The sequence below is a fragment of the Echiichthys vipera genome, assembly GCF_963691815.1.
Source record: "Echiichthys vipera genome assembly, chromosome: X".
In the NCBI taxonomy this organism is placed as follows: domain Eukaryota; kingdom Metazoa; phylum Chordata; class Actinopteri; order Perciformes; family Trachinidae; genus Echiichthys; species Echiichthys vipera.
This window is the reverse complement of record NC_139825.1, coordinates 7,970,796-7,994,105: the sequence shown is the minus strand read 5'-3', so window position 1 is coordinate 7,994,105 and position 23,310 is coordinate 7,970,796.

The following is a 23,310-nucleotide window of genomic DNA, read 5'->3' as shown; positions in this document are numbered from 1 at the left end:
GCTTCTAGTCCTCTCCACTCACGTGCATCACTGCCAGCATTTTTTGTCAATTCGGCCCGCAGCCCCTTCAATTTGTTCATAGCATTAGAAAAAGTTCCATTAGCGGCCGTATTGTTTGGTATGTATGTGCAACACTGCTCCCCAAACATGTAGCATACTCCTCCTTGTTCGGCTAGCAGCCAATCTACGGCCAGCCTGTTTTGTCTCGTCATTTCGGAGTTTGCATGTAACTGTGCACCAAATACTTCAAAGCCCTCTAAGGTGTAATTGAGCAGCCTCTGTTGGTTATAGTACACGTAATTTATCCACTCTACATTCTTATTAACGGTGATCCACGGTATGATAGACTCAAGACCTGCTTTAATCTCATCTCGGGCCTTAAACTCGTACGGAATTCCTCGTGGTTGTCCTATCACATCCAAATACACTTCCCTGTCCTCCATAAGACTTCTTCTCATTCGGGTCCCTCCTGCAACTAACTCATCCACTCCTGAATATATCACAGTTACTGGCACCTTTAATCTTACTAATGTACACAACCCAACCCACCTTGCTGGTAAAACATTCATCACTCTATCTCCTCCACACATCCAATAACTGTCTGCAATGGGAAAGGTCTGGTCACCGAAAAAAAATAATGTGGGTAAAGTCATGGTTACATTAGCACAATCCTGTTCTAAAGTCTCTGAAGGGTTTTCGAACCACACTGGTGATGTAATTGATGTATTGCTTACATGTGGAAACCAGGATAGTACCCATGTAACACTACACTTTACGGTGGTGTTCCCTACTTCAACACCACCTTGGTCCCTGAAGACTCCACTCGCGAAGCACTCATACTTAGCCTCTCGGTCTATGTTGTAATTTGTTGGGGGGGTGTCGTCTTCAACCGTCTGTGTCTTAAAATCAGCACACTTTACGTCGAATTTATTGCCTCCAAACCTTAAATATGAATGTATTCTCTGCGAGCCATATAATAATCTACATCCAAGACCACATACAGGTTGGCGGAAGAACATCGGTGCATGTTTATTCTTATTAAACTCTCCTCTTTTACAGACTTGTCTCTGATACTCTGCACACTCTCTAGAGTTATATTTTTCTGGGATTACCGTAGGTCTCGCTCCGGGACTTTTAGAACACACTAAACAGTCGTTTGTCGTCAGGTCTTTGGCTGTAGCCCACACACTCTTGTACCAATAGTTCTGTGCGGCTCGGGCCTCCAGCTCATCTTTAATCTCTCTATATTGTTTTGGCCGTACCCACTTAGGTTTAAATGTTCTCGGACCTGCCACAGGAAATGCTCTTGGACCGGCCATAGGGGTGTCTCCACTACACGTCACGTCCACAAATACCTCTAGCCCACCTTGAGGATCGTTACACTCTACTTTAATTTTAGTTGCATTGTCTGTTCTATGCATTCTCTGTTCTACTATTTTTGTGGTCTTGATTAGCCCTGTGGTCACTTGTTTTGGTTCTACTGTGGTGGTTCTCTGGGTTGTTGTACTGCTTGTAATGCTTCTATGTGTGGTCTTGGTTCTGGCTGGTGTTGTAGTACTTTTAGTTGTAGTAGTAGTCGTAGTTGATGTTGTAATACTTTTAGTTGTAGTAGAAGTCTTAGTTGGTATTGTACTACTTTTAGTTGTAGTAGTAGTCTTAGTTGGTATTGTAATACTTTTAGTTGTAGTAGAAATCGTACTCACAGGTGTAGTCACTTCTTCTTCGAGCGCGGCGACCACATCCCTTGCCAGCCCTTCACACAGCACGTCCATCGTTGGCTTTGCATACCTTGCACTCCATCGTACTTTCACGTCCATCTGACCATCTATTTCTGCAGCGCTAACACTATTCAATTCATATGTTTTACCAATATTAATTGCTGCATTATCTACTTCCATGATCCATCCACACAACGCCTCTCGCACTACCGGCATGCATTTCACTGCCCCCTTGTCCCACACTGACATTCCTAACTTATCTGACTTCCACCCACATATAACTTGCCTACTTCCATCTTTGAGGATTTCTGAAATCGTCACCTCTCTTCTTTCTACCAAACCTGCTCGTTCTTGTGCTGGGAGGTGTAATCTTAATCTCCCTCCTGTTACCACCTCTGTCCTAAGTCCTTCGTTCCCTTCTAACTTCTCTGGTACCTCTGGTCTTGTAACTTGTTCTGGAAGTATTTCTTTACCTTCCCAAATCCATGTTGTTTGGCTCTGTCTTTTCTTTCGCATTTTTATGCTTTCCTGCGTTAGACGCTCAAATTGGTTTGTAAATTTATTTCTATCTGACAATGCTGGCAGGTGGCACAGAGTGTTTAGTTTTGCATCATACTCATCTGTTTTAGACTGGTGGATCCCCGTCTGGGGCTGGATCGCCTTTTCCTCGTCTCCGACTCCTCCTTTCTGTGGACTCTCGCTTGTCGGTACCTGGCTTGGCACGGTTCTGCTCTCCACTGTCATCATACTCTGAACACACAGGAATGTCAGAGTCAGTTTTACCACATTTCTCATCTCCCACTTCTGCCGTCGGGTTCCCTTCATCCTTGATTCGCGTTTTTGTGCAGTGGTTCAGATGATACCACGTGGTGCTCCCTTCGACCTGGACAGCTGTCGGCGTGGCCCTGACCACCTGGTACGGCCCTTCCCAACGCGGTTGATGCCACTTCCTCCGGAACACCTTGATCCACACCAAGTCTCCTGGTTTCACTGGCGACTCCCCCTTCTGCTCCAGGCTCTCCTCCCGTGCTCTTTCCTGTGTGTAGATAGTTCTATGGATCATAGTTAGATATTTCATATATGCTTTCAGCTCATTTTGCAATTGTTCAAGCGGTGGTCCTTTAAAAGGACCTCTTAGTTGCGGTGCTGGCATAGGTCGACCTGTAAGCATTTCATGCGGTGTTAAATGCGTTATCCTATGCGTTTGCATGCGATAGCTCATTAGTGCTAATGGCAAAGCATCTACCCAGTTCAGCTTAGTGGCGGCACAAATTTTGTTTAGCTTAGCCTTCAGGGTTCCATTTACTCGCTCAACCATTCCTTGGCTTTGCGGATGATACACTGCTCCTAAACGTTGTTTGATTCTCAACTGTTGTAGGATACCTTTTGCAACTTTCTGCACAAACGCAGACCCATTGTCAGAACTGATTTCTGATGGAATCCCAAATCGCGGGATTACTTCTCTTATCAGAAACTTGACAACCGTCTCAGCGCTCAAGTCTTTAGATGGTGTGGCTTCAACCCATCTGCTGAATCTGTCGATTACCACAAGCATGTATCTTTTGCCTTGAACTGATTTTATCATATCGACATAGTCCATAACTAGATGTTTAAATGGACCCTCTGGTACTGGAATATGTCCAACAGGTGTTTTCACACCTTTCTTTACATTATTTTGAGCACATACTTCACATTGGTTTAACACTTCGTTCACCATTGCTTGCATATAAGGCGACCAGTAGCCTTGTTGTTGAATTTTCTTCATCATTCTATTTAGCTGTTTCTCCTCTGATCACAGCTAAGCCACATTAACTTTTCTATTTGGAACCATGAAAGCCAGCTGCTCAACCTGCAGATAGCAGTTTCTCAGCACACATGCAGTATCTCAATACTCCACGCTCAGTCAAAACACATCTCACTCACACACGAACATCCTTGTTGAAAAAGAGTCAGTGAGCGATTAACCCATTCAAAGATTCTCTGGAATCCAGTTTATGGATTTACATATATATTTATAGGTTATAGATAATTTTTTACAGATCTATATATAGATTTTATTAATCGATAATTTATTTATTTATTTGCGATGTTAACTTTCCCTTATTAACTGGTGCTTTACATATCATACATGCAATGTTTATATGAGTTTATATGTTTCTATGGGAGTTTTCATAAGCACTGTGTTCCTCACCGACTGAATTACTTTATTTGTGAGCCTTTCACTAGATCGTTTGAGACACTTTTTACTGTTTGCTGTGTGTGTGTGTGTTCATATCTTTATATTACAGTGCTCAAACAGATCCTGCTCAGTTTCTTAGTGAATTTCCTTTCACGTATATATAAATGATTTAGTTGACTCTGTAGTACCACGGTGATCAGCCCGTAGCGGTAGCGGGTCAGCATGTGCGTGTGACCTATATAGACAGACTCTAAAGCGCACGCATCTCCATATTATATTTCCAAACTCTTCGGAAATATCCTCTTAAGCCAATACCCAAAATTCAGTCCGGTTTTTTATTGAAACACTCATCCACTCCCCCTATAAATCACAATCACAATGACCGGTCATCCACACACGCACTATTTCACACTTTTTCTGGCCACTGTTCTTTTCCCTTTTTCCTTCTTTTTATTTTTTTTATCACAGCTGCTGACACAGTCCAATGTTTCAAATTCTTGTTATATTATAGCCAATTCTAAAGAATTACAGCAGCTTTCCTGCAGGAACATACAAGACAGCCAGAGGCCTCCCAGCTGACTCAGCCTGTTCAACTTGGAATGCACCTCAAAAACGCTACCCTGAGTCGAGGCTGAGCCTCAACAGGCATACAACTGTGCGAGATAGGATAAAAGTTCCTACCTTTTTGGCGCCTTCTGCACAGCCCCTGCAATGGTGAGCTCAGCCGTCGTCCCAGCGAGCAGGTCCAAACCGATCGAACGTCCGGGGTCACCAATTTATGGTAGAACAATGTATTATAAAAATAGAAAGGTCTACAAGAAGGAGTCAGCAGAGAGGTCTCACAGCAATCAAGGAGAATTTATTGAATCAAGGTTTGATACACTCATCACAGAGTTCCGAGATTCACCATACCAAAATTACAAGTGTCTCTTAACAGAACTTCCCGTCTTAACAAAGCTGGCAACACCTACACGCCCCGTCTGATCTTCCCAATACACACTCAGTACATTTACAATCAGTGGCGCCTACTTGGTGTCCAGACGTCATCATGCCCAAATACAGTTCAATTGTTTTCTAAACAGAATGTGTGATTATCAGGCCTCTGTCCCCAGTACACGGTGACCTCGGCCTGTTATTCACTTTCTCAATCACATTTTCTTCCACAAAAGCAGATTGACTCAATAACTTAAAAATCAAACTTAAAGTAGACTGACTTGATAACTTCGTTATCAAACTTAAAGCAGACTGACTTGATAACTTCAAAAAAGCCTCAATGCAGACTGACTTGATAACTTCAAACTTAAAGCAGACTGACTTGATAACTTCAAAAAACACAAACTTAAAGCAGACTTACTTGATAACTTTAAAATCAAACTTAAAGCAGACTGACTTGATAACTTCAAAATCAAACTAAAGCAGACTGACTTGATAACTTCAGAATCAAACTTAAAGAAGACTGACTTGATCACTTCGAACTTAAAGCAGACTGACTTGACAACTTCAGAATCAAACTTAAAGCAGACTGACTTGATAACTTCAAACTTAAAGCAGACTGACTTGATAACCTCAAAAAGACTGACTTGATAACTTCAAAATCAAACTTAAAGCAGACTGACATGATAACGTCAAAATCAAAATTAAAGTAGACTGACTTGATAACTTTAGAATCAAACTTAAAGCAGACTTACTTGATAATCTCAAAATGACTGACTTGATAACTTCAAAATCAAAGTTAAAGCAGACTGACTTGAAAACTTCAAAATCAAACTAAAGCAGACTGACTTGATAACTTCAGAATCAAACGTAAAGAAGATAGACTTGACAACTTTAAAATCAAACTTAAAGCAACCTGACTTGATAACTTCTGAATCAAACTTAAATCAGACTGACTTGATAACTTCAAACTTAAAGCAGATTGACTTGACAACTTCAGAATCAAACTCAAAGTAGACTTACTTGATAAATTCAAAATCAAACTTAAAGCAGACTGACATGATAAATTCAAAATCAAACTTAAAGCAGACTGACATAATGACATCAAAATCAAACTTAAAGCAGACTGACTTGACGACTTAAAAATCAAACTAAAGCATACTGACTTGATAACTTCAACATCACACTTAAAGCAGACTGAATTGATAACATAAAAATCAAACTAAAGCAGACTGACTTGATAACTTCTGAATCAAACTTAAAGCAGACTGACTTGATAACTTCAAAATCAAGCTTAAAGCAGATTGACTCAATAACTTAAAAATCAAACTTAAAGTAGACTGACTTGATAACTTCAAAATCAAACTTAAAGCAGACTGACATGATAACTTCAAAATCAAACTTAAAGCAGACTGACTTGATAGCTTCATTATCAAACTTAAAGTAGACTGACTTGATAACTTCAAAATAGCCTCAATGCAGACTGACTTGATAACTTCAAACTTAATGCAGACTGACTTGATAACTTCAAAATCAAACTTAAAGCAGACTGACTTGATAACTTCAAAATCAAACTAAAGCAGACTGACTTGATAACTTCAGAATCAAACTTAAAGCAGACTGACTTGACAACTTCAGAATCAAACTTAAAGCAGACTGACATGATAACGTCAAAATCAAAATAAAAGTAGACTGACTGGATAACTTCTGAATCAAAATTAAAGCAGATTGACTTGATAACTATAAAATCAAACTTAAAGCAGACTTACTTGATAATCTCAAAATGACTGACTTGATAACTTCAAAATCAAACTTAAAGCAGACTGACATGATAACGTCAAAATCAAACTTAGAGGAGACTGACTTGATAACTTCAAAATCAAACTAAAGCAGACTGACTTGATAACTTCTGAATCAAACTTAAAGCAGACTGACTTGATAACTTCAAACTTATAGCGGACTGACTTCATAAATTCCTAATCAAACTTCAAGCAGACTGACTTGACAACTTCAGAATCAAACTCAAAGTAGACTTACTTGATAACTTCAAAATCAAACTTAAAGCAGATTGTCTTAATAACTTCAAAATCAAACTCAAAGCAGACTGACTTGACAACCTCAAAATTAATCTTAAGCAGACTGACATGATAAATTCTGAATCAAACTTAAAGCAGACTGACTTGATAACTTCAAACTTAAAGCAGACTGACTTGATAACTTCAAACTTAAAGCAGACTGACTCAATAACTTAAAAATCAAACTTAAAGTCGACTGATTTGATAACTTAAAAATCAAACTTAAAGCAGACTGACATAATGACATCAAAATCAAACTTAAAGCAGACTGACTTGACGACTTAAAAATCAAACTAAAGCATACTGACTTGATAACTTCAATATCAAACTTAAAGCAGACTGAATTGATAACATAAAAATCAAACTAAAGCAGACTGACTTGATAACTTCTGAATCAAACTTAAAGCAGATTGACTCAATAACTTAAAAATCAAACTTAAAGTAGACTGACTTGATAACTTCAAAATCAAACTTAAAGCAGACTGACATGATAACTTCAAAATGAAACTTAAAGCAGACTGACTTGATAACTTCATTATCAAACTTAAAGTAGACTGACTTGATAACTTCAAAATAGCCTCAATGCAGACTGACTTGATAACTTCAAACTTAAAGCAGACTGACTTGATAACTTCAAAATCAAACTTAAAGCAGACTGACTTGATAACTTCAAAATCAAACTAAAGCAGACTGACTTGATAACTTCCGAATCAAACTTAAAGAAGACTGACTTGATAACTTCGAACTTAAAGCAGACTGACTTGACAACTTCAGAATCAAACTTAAAGAAGACTGACATGATAACGTCAAAATCAAAATTAAAGTAGACTGACTGGATAACTTCTGAATCAAAATTAAAGCAGATTGACTTGATAACTATAAAATCAAACTTAAAGCAGACTTACTTGATAATCTCAAAATGACTGACTTGATAACTTCAAAATCAAACTTAAAGCAGACTGACATGATAACGTCAAAATCAAACTTAAAGCAGACTGACTTGATAACTTCAAAATCAAACTAAAGCAGACTGACTTGATAACTTCTGAATCAAACTTAAAGCAGACTGACTTGATAACTTCAAACTTATAGCGGACTGACTTTATAAATTCCTAATCAAACTTCAAGCAGACTGACTATACAACTTCAGAATCAAACTCAAAGTAGACTTACTTAATAACTTCAAAATCAAACTGAAAGCAGACTGACTTGATAACTTAAAAATCAAACTAAAGCAGACTGACTTGATAACTTCAGAATCAAACTTAAAGAAGACTGACTTGACAACTTCAAAATCAATCTTAAGCAGACTGACATGATAACTTCTGAATCAAACTTAAAGCAGACTGACTTCATAACTTCAAACTTAAAGCAGACTGACTTGATAACTTCAAAATCAAACTTAAAGCAGACTGACTTGATAACTTCAAAATCAAACTAAAACAGACTGACTTGATAACTTCAGAATCAAACTTAAAGAAGACTGACTTGATAACTTCGAACTTAAAGCAGACTGACTTGACAACTTCAGAATCAAACTTAAAGCAGACTGACATGATAACGTCAAAATCAAAATTAAAGTAGACTGACTGGATAACTTCTGAATCAAAATTAAAGCAGATTGACTTGATAACTATAAAATCAAACTTAAAGCAGACTTACTTGATAATCTCAAAATGACTGACTTGATAACTTCAAAATCAAACTTAAAGCAGACTGACATGATAACGTCAAAATCAAACTTAAAGCAGACTGACTTGATAACTTCAAAATCAAACTAAAGCAGACTGACTTGATAACTTCAAAATCAAACTAAAGCAGACTGACTTGATAACTTCTGAATCAATCTTAAAGCAGACTGACTTGATAACTTCAAACTTATAGCGGACTGACTTTATAAATTCCTAATCAAACTTCAAGCAGACTGACTTGACAACTTCAGAATCAAATTTAAAGTAGACTTACTTGATAACTTCAAAATCAAAGTTAAAGCAGACTGACATGATAACTTCAAAATCAAACTTAAAGCAGATTGTCTTAATAACTTCAAAATCAAACTCAAAGCAGACTGACTTGATAACTTAAAAATCAAACTAAAGCAGACTGACTTGATAACTTCAGAATCAAACTTAAAGAAGACTTACATGATAAATTCTGAATCAAACTTAAAGCAGACTGACTTGATAACTTCAAACTTAAAGCAGACTGACTTGATAACTTCAAACTTAAAGCAGACTGACTCAATAACTTAAAAATCAAACTTAAAGTCGACTGATTTGATAACTTAAAAATCAAACTTAAAGCAGACTGACATAATGACATCAAAATCAAACTTAAAGCAGACTGACTTGACGACTTAAAAATCAAACTAAAGCATACTGACTTGATAACTTCAATATCAAACTTAAAGCAGACTGAATTGATAACATAAAAATCAAACTAAAGCAGACTGACTTGATAACTTCTGAATCAAACTTAAAGCAGACTGACTTGATAACTTCAAAATCAAGCTTAAAGCAGATTGACTCAATAACTTAAAAATCAAACTTAAAGTAGACTGACTTGATAACTTCAAAATCAAACTTAAAGCAGACTGACATGATAACTTCAAAATCAAACTTAAAGCAGACTGACTTGATAACTTCATTATCAAACTTAAAGTAGACTGACTTGATAACTTCAAAATAGCCTCAATGCAGACTGACTTGATAACTTCAAACTTAAAGCAGACTGACTTGATAACTTCAAAATCAAACTTAAAGCAGACTGACTTGATAACTTCAAAATCAAACTAAAGCAGACTGACTTGATAACTTCAGAATCAAACTTAAAGAAGACTGACTTGATAACTTCGAACTTAAAGCAGACTGACTTGACAACTTCAGAATCAAACTTAAAGCAGACTGACATGATAAAGTCAAAATCAAAATTAAAGTAGACTGACTGGATAACTTCTGAATCAAAATTAAAGCAGATTGACTTGATAACTATACAATCAAACTCAAAGCAGATTTACTAGATAATCTCAAAATGACTGACTTGATAACTTCAAAATCAAACTTAAAGCAGACTGACATGATAACGTCAAAATCAAACTTAAAGCAGACTGACTTGATAACTTCAAAATCAAACTAAAGCAGACTGACTTGATAACTTCTGAATCAAACTTAAAGCAGACTGACTTGATAACTTCAAACTTATAGCGGACTGACTTTATAAATTCCTAATCAAACTTCAAGCAGACTGACTTGACAACTTCAGAATCAAACTCAAAGTAGACTTACTTGATAACTTCAAAATCAAAGTTAAAGCAGACTGACATGTTAACTTCAAAATCAAACTTAAAGCAGATTGTCTTAATGACTTCAAAATCAAACTCAAAGCAGACTGACTTGATAACTGAAAAATCAAACTAAAGCAGACTGACATGATAACTTCTGAATCAAACTTAAAGCAGACTGACTTGATAACTTCAAACTTAAAGCAGACTGACTTGATAACTTCAAACTTAAAGCAGACTGACTCAATAACTTAAAAATCAAACTTAAAGTGGACTGATTTGATAACTTCAAAATCAAACTTAAAGCAGACTTACTTGATAATTCCAAAATCAAACTTAAAGCAGACTGACTTGATTATTTCAAAATCAAACTCAAAGCAGATTGACTTACTAACTTCATATCGAACTTAAAGCAGATTGACTTAATAACTTCCAAATTAAATTTAAAGGAGACTGACTTGATAACTTTGAACTCAAAACAGACTGACTTGATAACTTCAAAATCAAACTTAAAGCAGATTGACTTAATAACTTAAAAATCAAACTAAAGCAGACTGACTTGATAACTTAAGAATCAAACTTAAAGAAGACTGACTTGATATCTTCGAACTTAAAGCAGACTGACTTGATAACTTCAAAATCAAATTTAAAGGAGACTGACTTGATAACTTCAGAATCAAACTTAAAGCACACTGTCTTGATAACTTCAAACTTAAAGCAGACTGACTTGATAACTTCAAAATCAAACTTAAAGCAGACTGACTTGATAACTTTGAACTTAAAACAGACTGACTTGATAACTTCAAAATCAAACTTAAAGCAGACTGACTTGATAACTTCAAACTTAAAGCAGACTGACTTGATAACTTCAAAATAGCCTCAATGCAGACTGACTTGATAACTTCAAACTTATAGCGGACTGACTTTATAAATTCCTAATCAAACTTCAAGCAGACTGACTTGACAACTTCAGAATCAAACTCAAAGTAGACTTACTTGATAACTTCAAAATCAAAGTTAAAGCAGACTGACTTGATAACTGAAAAATCAAACTAAAGCAGACTGACATGATAACTTCAGAATCAAACTTAAAGAAGACTGACTTGACAACTTCAAAATCAATCTTAAGCAGACTGACATGATAACTTCTGAATCAAACTTAAAGCAGACTGACTTGATAACTTCAAACTTAAAGCAGACTGACTTGATAACTTCAAACTTAAAGCAGACTGACTCAATAACTTAAAAATCAAACTTAAAGTGGACTGATTTGATAACTTCAAAATCAAACTTAAAGCAGACTTACTTGATAATTCCAAAATCAAACTTAAAGCAGACTGACTTGATTATTTCAAAATCAAACTCAAAGCAGATTGACTTACTAACTTCATATCGAACTTAAAGCAGATTGACTTAATAACTTCCAAATTAAATTTAAAGGAGACTGACTTGATAACTTTGAACTCAAAACAGACTGACTTGATAACTTCAAAATCAAACTTAAAGCAGATTGACTTAATAACTTAAAAATCAAACTAAAGCAGACTGACTTGATAACTTCAGAATCAAACTTAAAGAAGACTGACTTGATATCTTCGAACTTAAAGCAGACTGACTTGATAACTTCAAAATCAAATTTAAAGGAGACTGACTTGATAACTTCAGAATCAAACTTAAAGCACACTGTCTTGATAACTTCAAACTTAAAGCAGACTGACTTGATAACTTCAAAATCAAACTTAAAGCAGACTGACTTGATAACTTTGAACTTAAAACAGACTGACTTGATAACTTCAAAATCAAACTTAAAGCAGACTGACTTGATAACTTCAAACTTAAAGCAGACTGACTTGATAACTTCAAAATAGCCTCAATGCAGACTGACTTGATAACTTCAAACTTAAAGCAGACTGACTTGATAACTTCAAAAACACAAACTTAAAGCAGACTTACTTGATAACTTTAAAATCAAACTTAAAGCAGACTGACTTGATTACTTAAAAATCAAACTAAAGCAGACTGACTTGATAACTTCAGAATCAAACTTAAAGAAGACTGACTTGATAACTTCGAACTTAAAGCAGACTGACTTGACAACTTCAGAATCAAAGTAAAGCAGACTGACTTGATAACTTCAGAATCAAACTTCAAGTAGACTGACTCGATAACTTCAAAATCAAACTAAAGCAGACTGACTCGATCACTTCAAAATCAAACTAAAGCAGACTGACTTGATAACTTCAAAATCGAACCTAAAGCAGACTCACATGATAACTTCAAAATCAAACTTAAAGCAGACTGACTTGATGACATCAAAATCAAAGTAAAGCAGACTGACTTGACAACTTCAGAATCAAATTTAAAGCATACTGTCTTGATAACTTCAAACTTAAAGCAGACTGACTTGATAACTTCAAAATCAAACTTAAAGCAGACTGACTTGATGACTTCGAACTTAAAGCAGACTGACTTGACAACTTCAGAATCAAACTTTAAGCAGACTGACTTGATAACTTCAAACTTAAAGCAGACTGACTTGACAACTTCAAAATCAAACTTAAAGCAGACTTACTTGATAATCTCAAAATCAAACTACGGCAGACTGACCTGATAACTTCAGAATCAAACTTAAAGCAGACTTACTGGATAACTTCAAAATCAAACTAAGGCAGACGGACTTGATAATTTCAAAATCCAACTCAAAGCAGACTGACATGATAACGTCAAAATCAAACTTAAAGCAGACTGACTTGATAACTTCAAAATCAAACTAAAGCAGACTGACTTGATAACTTCTGAATCAAACTTAAAGCAGACTGACCTTATAACTTCAAACTTATAGCGGACTGACTTTATAAATTCCTAATCAAACTTCAAGCAGACTGACTTGACAACTTCAGAATCAAACTCAAAGTAGACTTACTTGATAACTTCAAAATCAAAGTTAAAGCAGACTGACATGATAACTTCAAAATCAAACTTAAAGCAGATTGTCTTAAAAACTTCAAAATCAAACTCAAAGCAGACTGACTTGATAACTGAAAAATCAAACTAAAGCAGACTGACTTGATAACTTCAGAATCAAACTTAAAGAAGACTGACTTGACAACTTCAAAATCAATCTTAAGCAGACTGACATGATAACTTCTGAATCAAACTTAAAGCAGACTGACTTGATAACTTCAAACTTAAAGCAGACTGACTTGATAACTTCAAACTTAAAGCAGACTGACTCAATAACTTAAAAATCAAACTTAAAGTGGACTGATTTGATAACTTAAAAATCAAACTTAAAGCAGACTGACTTGATATCTTCAAAATCAAACTTAAAGCAGACTGACTTGATAACTTCAGAATCAAATTTAAAGCAGACTGTCTTGATAACTTCAAACTTAAAGCAGACTGACTTGATAACTTCAAAATCATACTTAAAGCAGACTGACTTGATAACTTTGAACTTAAAGCAGACTGACTTGACAACTTCAGAATCAAACTTAAAGCAGACTGACTTGATAACTTCAAACCTAAAGCAGACTGACTTGATAACCTCAAAATGACTGACTTGATAACTTAAAAATCAAACTTAAAGCAGACTTACTTGATAACTTCAAAATCAAACTTAAAGCAGACTGACATGATAACGTCAAAGTCAGAATTAAAGTAGACTGACTTGATAACTTCTGAATCAAACTTAAAGCAGATTGACTTGATAACTAAAAAATCAAACTTTAAGCAGTCTTACTTGATAACTTTAAAATCAAACTTAAAGCAGATTGACTTACTAACTTCAAAATCAAACTTAAAGCAGACTGACTTGATAACTTCAAAATCAAACCTTAAAGCAGACTGACTCAATAACTTCAAAATCAAACTTAAAGCAGACTGACTCGATAACTTCAAAATCGAACCTAAAGCAGAGTGACTTGATAACTTCAAAATCAAACTTAAAGCAGACTGACTTGATAACTTCAAAATCAAACCTAAAGCACAGTGACTTGATAACTTCAAAATCGATCTTAAAGCAGACTGACTTGATGACTTCAAAATCAAACTAAAGCAGACTGACTTGATAACTTAAAAATCAAACTAAAGCAGACTGACTTGATAAATTCTGAATCAAACTTAAAGCAGACTGACTCGATAACTTCAAAATCAAACTAAAGCAGACTGACTTGATAACTTCAAAATCCAACTAAAGCAGACTGACATGATTATTTCAGAATCAAACTTAAAGCAGACTGACTCGATAACTTCAAAATCAAACTTAAGCAGACTGACTTGATAACTTAAAAATCAAACTAAAGCAGATTATTGACTTGATATCTTCAAAATAGCCTTAAAGCAGACTGACTTGATAACTTTAAAATCAAACTTAAAGCAGACTGACTCGATAACTTCAAAATCAGACTTAAAGCAGAATGACTTGATAACTTCAAAATCAAACCTAAAGCAGAGTGACTTGATAACTTCAAAATCAAACTTAAAGCAGACTGACTCGATAACTACAATATCAAACTAAAGCAGACTGACTTGATTACTTCAAAATCAAACTAAAGCAGACTGACTTGATAACTTCAGAATCAAACTTAAAGCAGATTGACTTAATAACATCAAAATTAAACTTAAAGCAGACTGACTTGATAACTTAAAAATCAAACTAAAGCAGACTGACTCGATAACTTCAGAATCAACCTTAAAGACTGACTTTAAAACTTCAAAATCAAACTTAAGCAGACTGACATGATAACTTCTTAATCAAACTTAAAGCAGACTGACTTGATAACTTCAAAATCAAGCTTAAAGCAGATTGACTCAATAACTTAAAAATCAAACTTAAAGTAGACTGACTTGATAACTTCAAAATCAAACTTAAAGCAGACTGACATGATAACTTCGAACTTAAAGCAGACTGACTTGATAACTTCAAAATCAAACTTAAAGCAGACTGACTTGATAACGTAAAAATCTAACTAAAGCAGATTGACTTGACAACTTCAGAATCAAACTTAAAGCAGACTGACTTGATAACTTTGATCTTAAAGCAGACTGACTTGACAACTTCAGAATCAAACTTAAAGCAGACTGACTTGATAACTTCAAAATCAAACTTAAAGCAGACTGACTTGATCATTTCAAAATCAAACTCAAAGCAGACTGACTTGATAACTTTAAAATCAAACTTAAAGCAGACTGACTTGATAACTTCAAAATCAAACTTAAAGCAGACTGACTCGATAACTTCAAAATCAAACTTTAAGCAGACTGACTTGATAACTTTGAACTTAAAGCAGACTGACTTGACAACTTCAGAATCAAACTTTAAGCAGACTGACTTGATAACTTTAAAATGACTGACTTGATAACTTCAAAATCAAACTTAAAGCAGACTTACTTGATAACTTCGAAATCAAACTCAAAGCAGAATGACATGATGAAGTCAAAATCAAAATTAAAGTAGACTGACTTGATAACTTCTGAATAAAACTTAAAGCAGACTGACTTGATAACTTCAAAATCAAACTTAAAGCAGACTGACTCGATAACTTCAAAATCAAACTTTAAGCAGACTGACTTGATAACTTTGAACTTAAAGCAGACTGACTTGACAACTTCAGAATCAAACTTTAAGCAGACTGACTTGATAACTTTAAAATGACTGACTTGATAACTTCAAAATCAAACTTAAAGCAGACTTACTTGATAACTTCGAAATCAAACTCAAAGCAGAATGACATGATGAAGTCAAAATCAAAATTAAAGTAGACTGACTTGATAACTTCTGAATAAAACTTAAAGTAGATTGACTTGATAACTAAAAAATCAAACTTAAAGCAGACCGACCTGATAACTTCAAACTAGCTTTAAAGCAGACTGACTTGACAACTTCGGAATCAAACTCAAAGTAGACTTACTTGATAACGCCAAAATCAAACTTAAATTAGACTGACTCGATAACTTCAAAATCAAACTTAAAGCAGAGTGACTTGATAACTTCAAAATCAAACTTCAAGCAGACTGACTCGATAACTTCAAAATCAAACTAAAGCAGACTGACTTGATAACTTCAAAATTAAAGCAGACTGACTTGATAACTTCAGAATCAAACTTAAAGCAGATTGACTTACTAACTTCAAAATCAAACTTAAAGCAGACTGACTCGATAACTTCAAAATCAAACTAAAGCAGACTGACTTGGTAACTTCATAATTAAACTTAAAGCAGAATGACTTGATGATTTCAAAATCCAAATTAAAGCAGACCGACTTGATGATTTTGTGATAAAACTTAAAGCAGATTGACTTGATAACTTCAAAAAAGCCTTAAAGCAGACTGTCTTGATAACTTTAAAATCAAACTTCAAGCAGACTGACTTGATGACTTTAAAATCAAACTCAAAGCAGACTGACTCGATAACTTCAAAATCAAACTTAAAGCAGACTGACTTGATAACTTCAAAATTGAACATAAAGCAGTGACTTGATAACTTCAAAATCAAACTAAAGCAGACTGACTTGATAACTTCAAACTTAAAGCAGACTGACTTTATAACTTCAGAATAGCCTTAAAGCAGACTGACTTGATAACTTCAAATCACAAACTTAAAGCAGACTTACATGATAACTTCAAAATGAAACTTAAAGCAGACTGACTTGATAATTTCATAATCAAACTTAAAGCAGACTGACTTGATAACTTCAAAAAAGCCTTAAAGCAGACTGACTTGATAACTTTAAAATCAAACTTAAAGCAGACTGACTCGATAACTTCAAAATAGCCTTAAAGCAAACTGACTTGATAACTTCAAATCACAAACTTAAAGCAGACTTACATGATAACTTCAAAATCAAACTAAAGCAGACTGACTTGATAACTTCAAAATCAAACTTAAAGCAGACTGACTTGATAACTTCAAAATCGAATCTAAAGAAGAGTGACTTGATAACTTCAAAATCAAACTTAATGCAGACTGACTCGATAACTTCAAAATCAAACTAAAGCAGACTGACTTGATAACTTCAAAAAAGCCTTAAAGCAGACTTACATGATGACTTCAAAATCAAACTAAAGCAGACTGACTCGATTACTTCAAAATCAAACTTAAAGCAGACTGACTTGATAACTTTAAAATCAAACTTAAAGCAGACTGACTTGATCATTTCAAAATCAAACTCAAAGCAGACTGACTTGATAACTTTAAAATCAAACTTAAAGCAGACTGACTTGATAACTTCAAAATCAAACTTAAAGCAGACTGACTCGATAACTTCAAAATCAAACTTTAAGCAGACTGACTTGATAACTTTGAACTTAAAGCAGACTGACTTGACAACTTCAGAATCAAACTTTAAGCAGACTGACTTGATAACTTTAAAATGACTGACTTGATAACTTCAAAATCAAACTTAAAGCAGACTTACTTGATAACTTCGAAATCAAACTCAAAGCAGAATGACATGATGAAGTCAAAATCAAAATTAAAGTAGACTGACTTGATAACTTCTGAATAAAACTTAAAGCAGACTGACTTGATAACTTCAAAATCAAACTTAAAGCAGACTGACTCGATAACTTCAAAATCAAACTTTAAGCAGACTGACTTGATAACTTTGAACTTAAAGCAGACTGACTTGACAACTTCAGAATCAAACTTTAAGCAGACTGACTTGATAACTTTAAAATGACTGACTTGATAACTTCAAAATCAAACTTAAAGCAGACTTACTTGATAACTTCGAAATCAAACTCAAAGCAGAATGACATGATGAAGTCAAAATCAAAATTAAAGTAGACTGACTTGATAACTTCTGAATAAAACTTAAAGTAGATTGACTTGATAACTAAAAAATCAAACTTAAAGCAGACCGACCTGATAACTTCAAACTAGCTTTAAAGCAGACTGACTTGACAACTTCGGAATCAAACTCAAAGTAGACTTACTTGATAACGCCAAAATCAAACTTAAATTAGACTGACTCGATAACTTCAAAATCAAACTTAAAGCAGAGTGACTTGATAACTTCAAAATCAAACTTCAAGCAGACTGACTCGATAACTTCAAAATCAAACTAAAGCAGACTGACTTGATAACTTCAAAATTAAAGCAGACTGACTTGATAACTTCAGAATCAAACTTAAAGCAGATTGACTTACTAACTTCAAAATCAAACTTAAAGCAGACTGACTCGATAACTTCAAAATCAAACTAAAGCAGACTGACTTGGTAACTTCATAATTAAACTTAAAGCAGAATGACTTGATGATTTCAAAATCCAAATTAAAGCAGACCGACTTGATGATTTTGTGATAAAACTTAAAGCAGATTGACTTGATAACTTCAAAAAAGCCTTAAAGCAGACTGTCTTGATAACTTTAAAATCAAACTTCAAGCAGACTGACTTGATGACTTTAAAATCAAACTCAAAGCAGACTGACTCGATAACTTCAAAATCAAACTTAAAGCAGACTGACTTGATAACTTCAAAATTGAACATAAAGCAGTGACTTGATAACTTCAAAATCAAACTAAAGCAGACTGACTTGATAACTTCAAACTTAAAGCAGACTGACTTTATAACTTCAGAATAGCCTTAAAGCAGACTGACTTGATAACTTCAAATCACAAACTTAAAGCAGACTTACATGATAACTTCAAAATGAAACTTAAAGCAGACTGACTTGATAATTTCATAATCAAACTTAAAGCAGACTGACTTGATAACTTCAAAAAAGCCTTAAAGCAGACTGACTTGATAACTTTAAAATCAAACTTAAAGCAGACTGACTCGATAACTTCAAAATAGCCTTAAAGCAAACTGACTTGATAACTTCAAATCACAAACTTAAAGCAGACTTACATGATAACTTCAAAATCAAACTAAAGCAGACTGACTTGATAACTTCAAAATCAAACTTAAAGCAGACTGACTTGATAACTTCAAAATCGAATCTAAAGAAGAGTGACTTGATAACTTCAAAATCAAACTTAATGCAGACTGACTCGATAACTTCAAAATCAAACTAAAGCAGACTGACTTGATAACTTCAAAAAAGCCTTAAAGCAGACTTACATGATGACTTCAAAATCAAACTAAAGCAGACTGACTCGATTACTTCAAAATCAAACTTAAAGCAGACTGACTGGATAACTTCAAAATCAAACTAAAGCAGACTGACTTGATAACTTTAAAATCAAACTAAAGCAGACTGACTTGATAACTTCAAACTTAAAGCAGACTGACTTTATAACTTCAGAATCAAACTTAAAGCAGACTCACTTGATGAATTCAAAATCATACTTATAGCAGACTGACGTGATAACTTCAAAATAGCCTTAAAGCAGACTGACTTGATAACTTCAAAACACAAACTCAAAGCAGACTGATATGATAACTTCAAAACACAAACTTAAAGCAGACTGACATGATAACTTCAAAATCAAACTAAAGCAGACTGACTTGATAACTTCAAAATCAAACTTAAAGCAGACTGACTCGATAACTTCAAAATCAAACTAAAGCAGACTGACTTGATTACTTCAAAATCAAACTAAAGCAGACTGACTTGATAACTTCAAAATCAAACTTAAAGCAGACTGACTCGATAACTTAAAAATCAAACTAAAGCAGACTGACTTGATAACTTCAAAATCAAACTAAAGCAGACTGACTTGATAACTTCAAAATTAAACTTAAAGCAGACTGACCTGATAATTTCGTAATCAAACTTAAAGCAGACTGACTTGATAACTTCAAAAAAGCCTTAAAGCAGACTGACTTGATAACTTTAATATCAAACTTAAAGCAGACTGACTTGATAACTTCAAAATCAAACTTAAAGCAGACTGACTCGATAACTTCAAAATCAAACTTAAAGCAGACTGACTTGAAAACTTCAAAATCGAACATAAAGTAGACTGACTCCATAACTTCAAAATCAAACTTAAAGCAGACTGACTTGATAACTTTGAACTTAAAGCAGACTGACTTGACAACTTCAGAATCAAACTTAAAGCAGACTGACTTGATAACTTTAAAATGACTGACTCGATAACTTCAAAATCAAACTTAAAGCAGACTGACTTGATAACTTCAGAATCAAACTTAAAGCAGATTGACTTACTAACTTCAAAATCAAACTTAAAGCAGACTGACTCGATAACTTCAAAATCAAACTAAAGCAGACTGACTTGGTAACTTCATAATTAAACATAAAGCAGAATGACTTGATGATTTCAAAATCCAAATTAAAGCAGACCGACTTGATGATTTTGTGATAAAACTTAAAGCAGATTGACTTGATAACTTCAAAAAAGCCTTAAAGCAGACTGTCTTGATAACTTTAAAATCAAACTTCAAGCAGACTGACTCGATAACTTCAAAATCAAACTTAAAGCAGACTGACTTGATAACTTCAAAATTGAACATAAAGCAGTGACTTGATAACTTCAAAATCAAACTAAAGCAGACTGACTTGATAACTTCAAACTTAAAGCAGACTGACTTTATAACTTCAGAATAGCCTTAAAGCAGACTGACTTGATAACTTCAAATCACAAACTTAAAGCAGACTTACATGATAACTTCAAAATGAAACTTAAAGCAGACTGACTTGATAATTTCATAATCAAACTTAAAGCAGACTGACTTGATAACTTCAAAAAAGCCTTAAAGCAGACTGACTTGATAACTTTAAAATCAAACTTAAAGCAGACTGACTCGATAACTTCAAAATAGCCTTAAAGCAAACTGACTTGATAACTTCAAATCACAAACTTAAAGCAGACTTACATGATAACTTCAAAATCAAACTTAAAGCAGACTGACTTGATAACTTCAAAATCGAATCTAAAGCAGAGTGACTTGATAACTTCAAAAAAGCCTTAAAGCAGACTTACATGATAACTTCAAAATCAAACTAAAGCAGACTGACTCGATAACTTCAAAATTAAACTTAAAGCAGACGGACTCGATAACTTCAAAATCAAACTTAAAGCAGACTGACTTGATAGCTTCAAAGCGAACCTAAAGCAGTGACTTGATAACTTCAAAATCAAACTTTAAGCAGACTGACTGGATAACTTCAAAATCAAACTAAAGCAGACTGACTTGATAACTTTAAAATCAAACTAAAGCAGACTGACTTGATAACTTCAAACTTAAAGCAGACTGACTTTATAACTTCAGAATCAAACTTAAAGCAGACTCACTTGATGAATTCAAAATCATACTTATAGCAGACTGACGTGATAACTTCAAAATAGCCTTAAAGCAGACTGACTTGATAACTTCAAAACACAAACTTAAAGCAGACTGACATGATAACTTCAAAATCAAACTTAAAGCAGACTGACTCGATAACTTCAAAATCAAACTAAAGCAGACTGACTTGATAACTTCAAAATCTAACCTAATGCAGAGTGACTTGATAACTTCAAAATCAAACTTAAAGCAGACTGACTCGATAACTTAAAAATCAAACTAAAGCAGACTGACTTGATAACTTCAAAATCAAACTAAAGCAGACTGACTTGATAACTTCAAAATCAAACTTAAAGCAGACTGACTCGATAACTTCAAAATCAAACTAAAGCAGACTGACTTGATAACTTCAAAATCGAACCTAATGCAGAGTGACTTGATAACTTCAAAATCAAACTTAAAGCAGACTGACTCGATAACTTAAAAATCAAACTAAAGCAGACTGACTTGATAACTTCAAAATCAAACTAAAGCAGACTGACTTGATAACTTCAAAATTAAACTTAAAGCAGACTGACTTGATAATTTCGTAATCAAACTTAAAGCAGACTGACTTGATAACTTCAAAAAAGCCTTAAAGCAGACTGACTTGATAACTTTTAAATCAAACTTAAAGCAGACTGACTTGATAACTTCAAAATCAAACTTAAAGCAGACTGACTCGATAACTTCAAAATCAAACTTAAAGCAGACTGACTTGAAAACTTCAAAATCGAACATAAAGTAGACTGACTCCATAACTTCAAAATCAAACTTAAAGCAGACTGACTTGATAACTTTGAACTTAAAGCAGACTGACTTGACAACTTCAGAATCAAACTTAAAGCAGACTGACTTGATAACTTTAAAATGACTGACTTGATAACTTCAAAATCAAACTTAAAGCAGACTTACTTGATAACTTCGAAATCAAACTCAAAGCAGAATGACATGATGAAGTCAAAATCAAAATTAAAGTAGACTGACTTGATAACTTCTGAATAAAACCTAAAGTAGATTGACTTGATAACTAAAAAATCAAACTTAAAGCAGACCGACCTGATAACTTCAAACTAGCTTTAAAGCAGACTGACTTGACAACTTCGGAATCAAACTCAAAGTAGACTTACTTGATAACGCCAAAATCAAACTTAAATTAGACTGACTCGAAAACTTCAAAATCAAACTTAAAGCAGAGTGACTTGATAACTTCAAAATCAAACTTAAAGCAGACTGACTCGAAAACTTCAAAATCGAACATAAAGTAGACTGACTCCATAACTTCAAAATCAAACTTAAAGCAGACTGACTTGATAACTTTGAACTTAAAGCAGACTGACTTGACAACTTCAGAATCAAACTTAAAGCAGACTGACTTGATAACTTTAAAATGACTGACTCGATAACTTCAAAATCAAACTTAAAGCAGAGTGACTTGATAACTTCAAAATCAAACTTAAAGCAGACTGACTCGATAACTTCAAAATCAAACTAAAGCAGACTGACTTGATAACTTCAAAATTAAAGCAGACTGACTTGATAACTTCAGAATCAAACTTAAAGCAGATTGACTTACTAACTTCAAAATCAAACTTAAAGCAGACTGACTCGATAACTTCAAAATCAAACTTAAAGCAGACTGACTTGAAAACTTCAAAATCGAACATAAAGTAGACTGACTCCATAACTTCAAAATCAAACTTAAAGCAGACTGACTTGATAACTTTGAACTTAAATCAGACTGACTTGACAACTTCAGAATCAATCTTAAAGCAGACTGACTTGATAACTTTAAAATGACTGACTCGATAACTTCAAAATCAAACTTAAAGCAGAGTGACTTGATAACTTCAAAATCAAACTTAAAGCAGACTGACTCGATAACTTC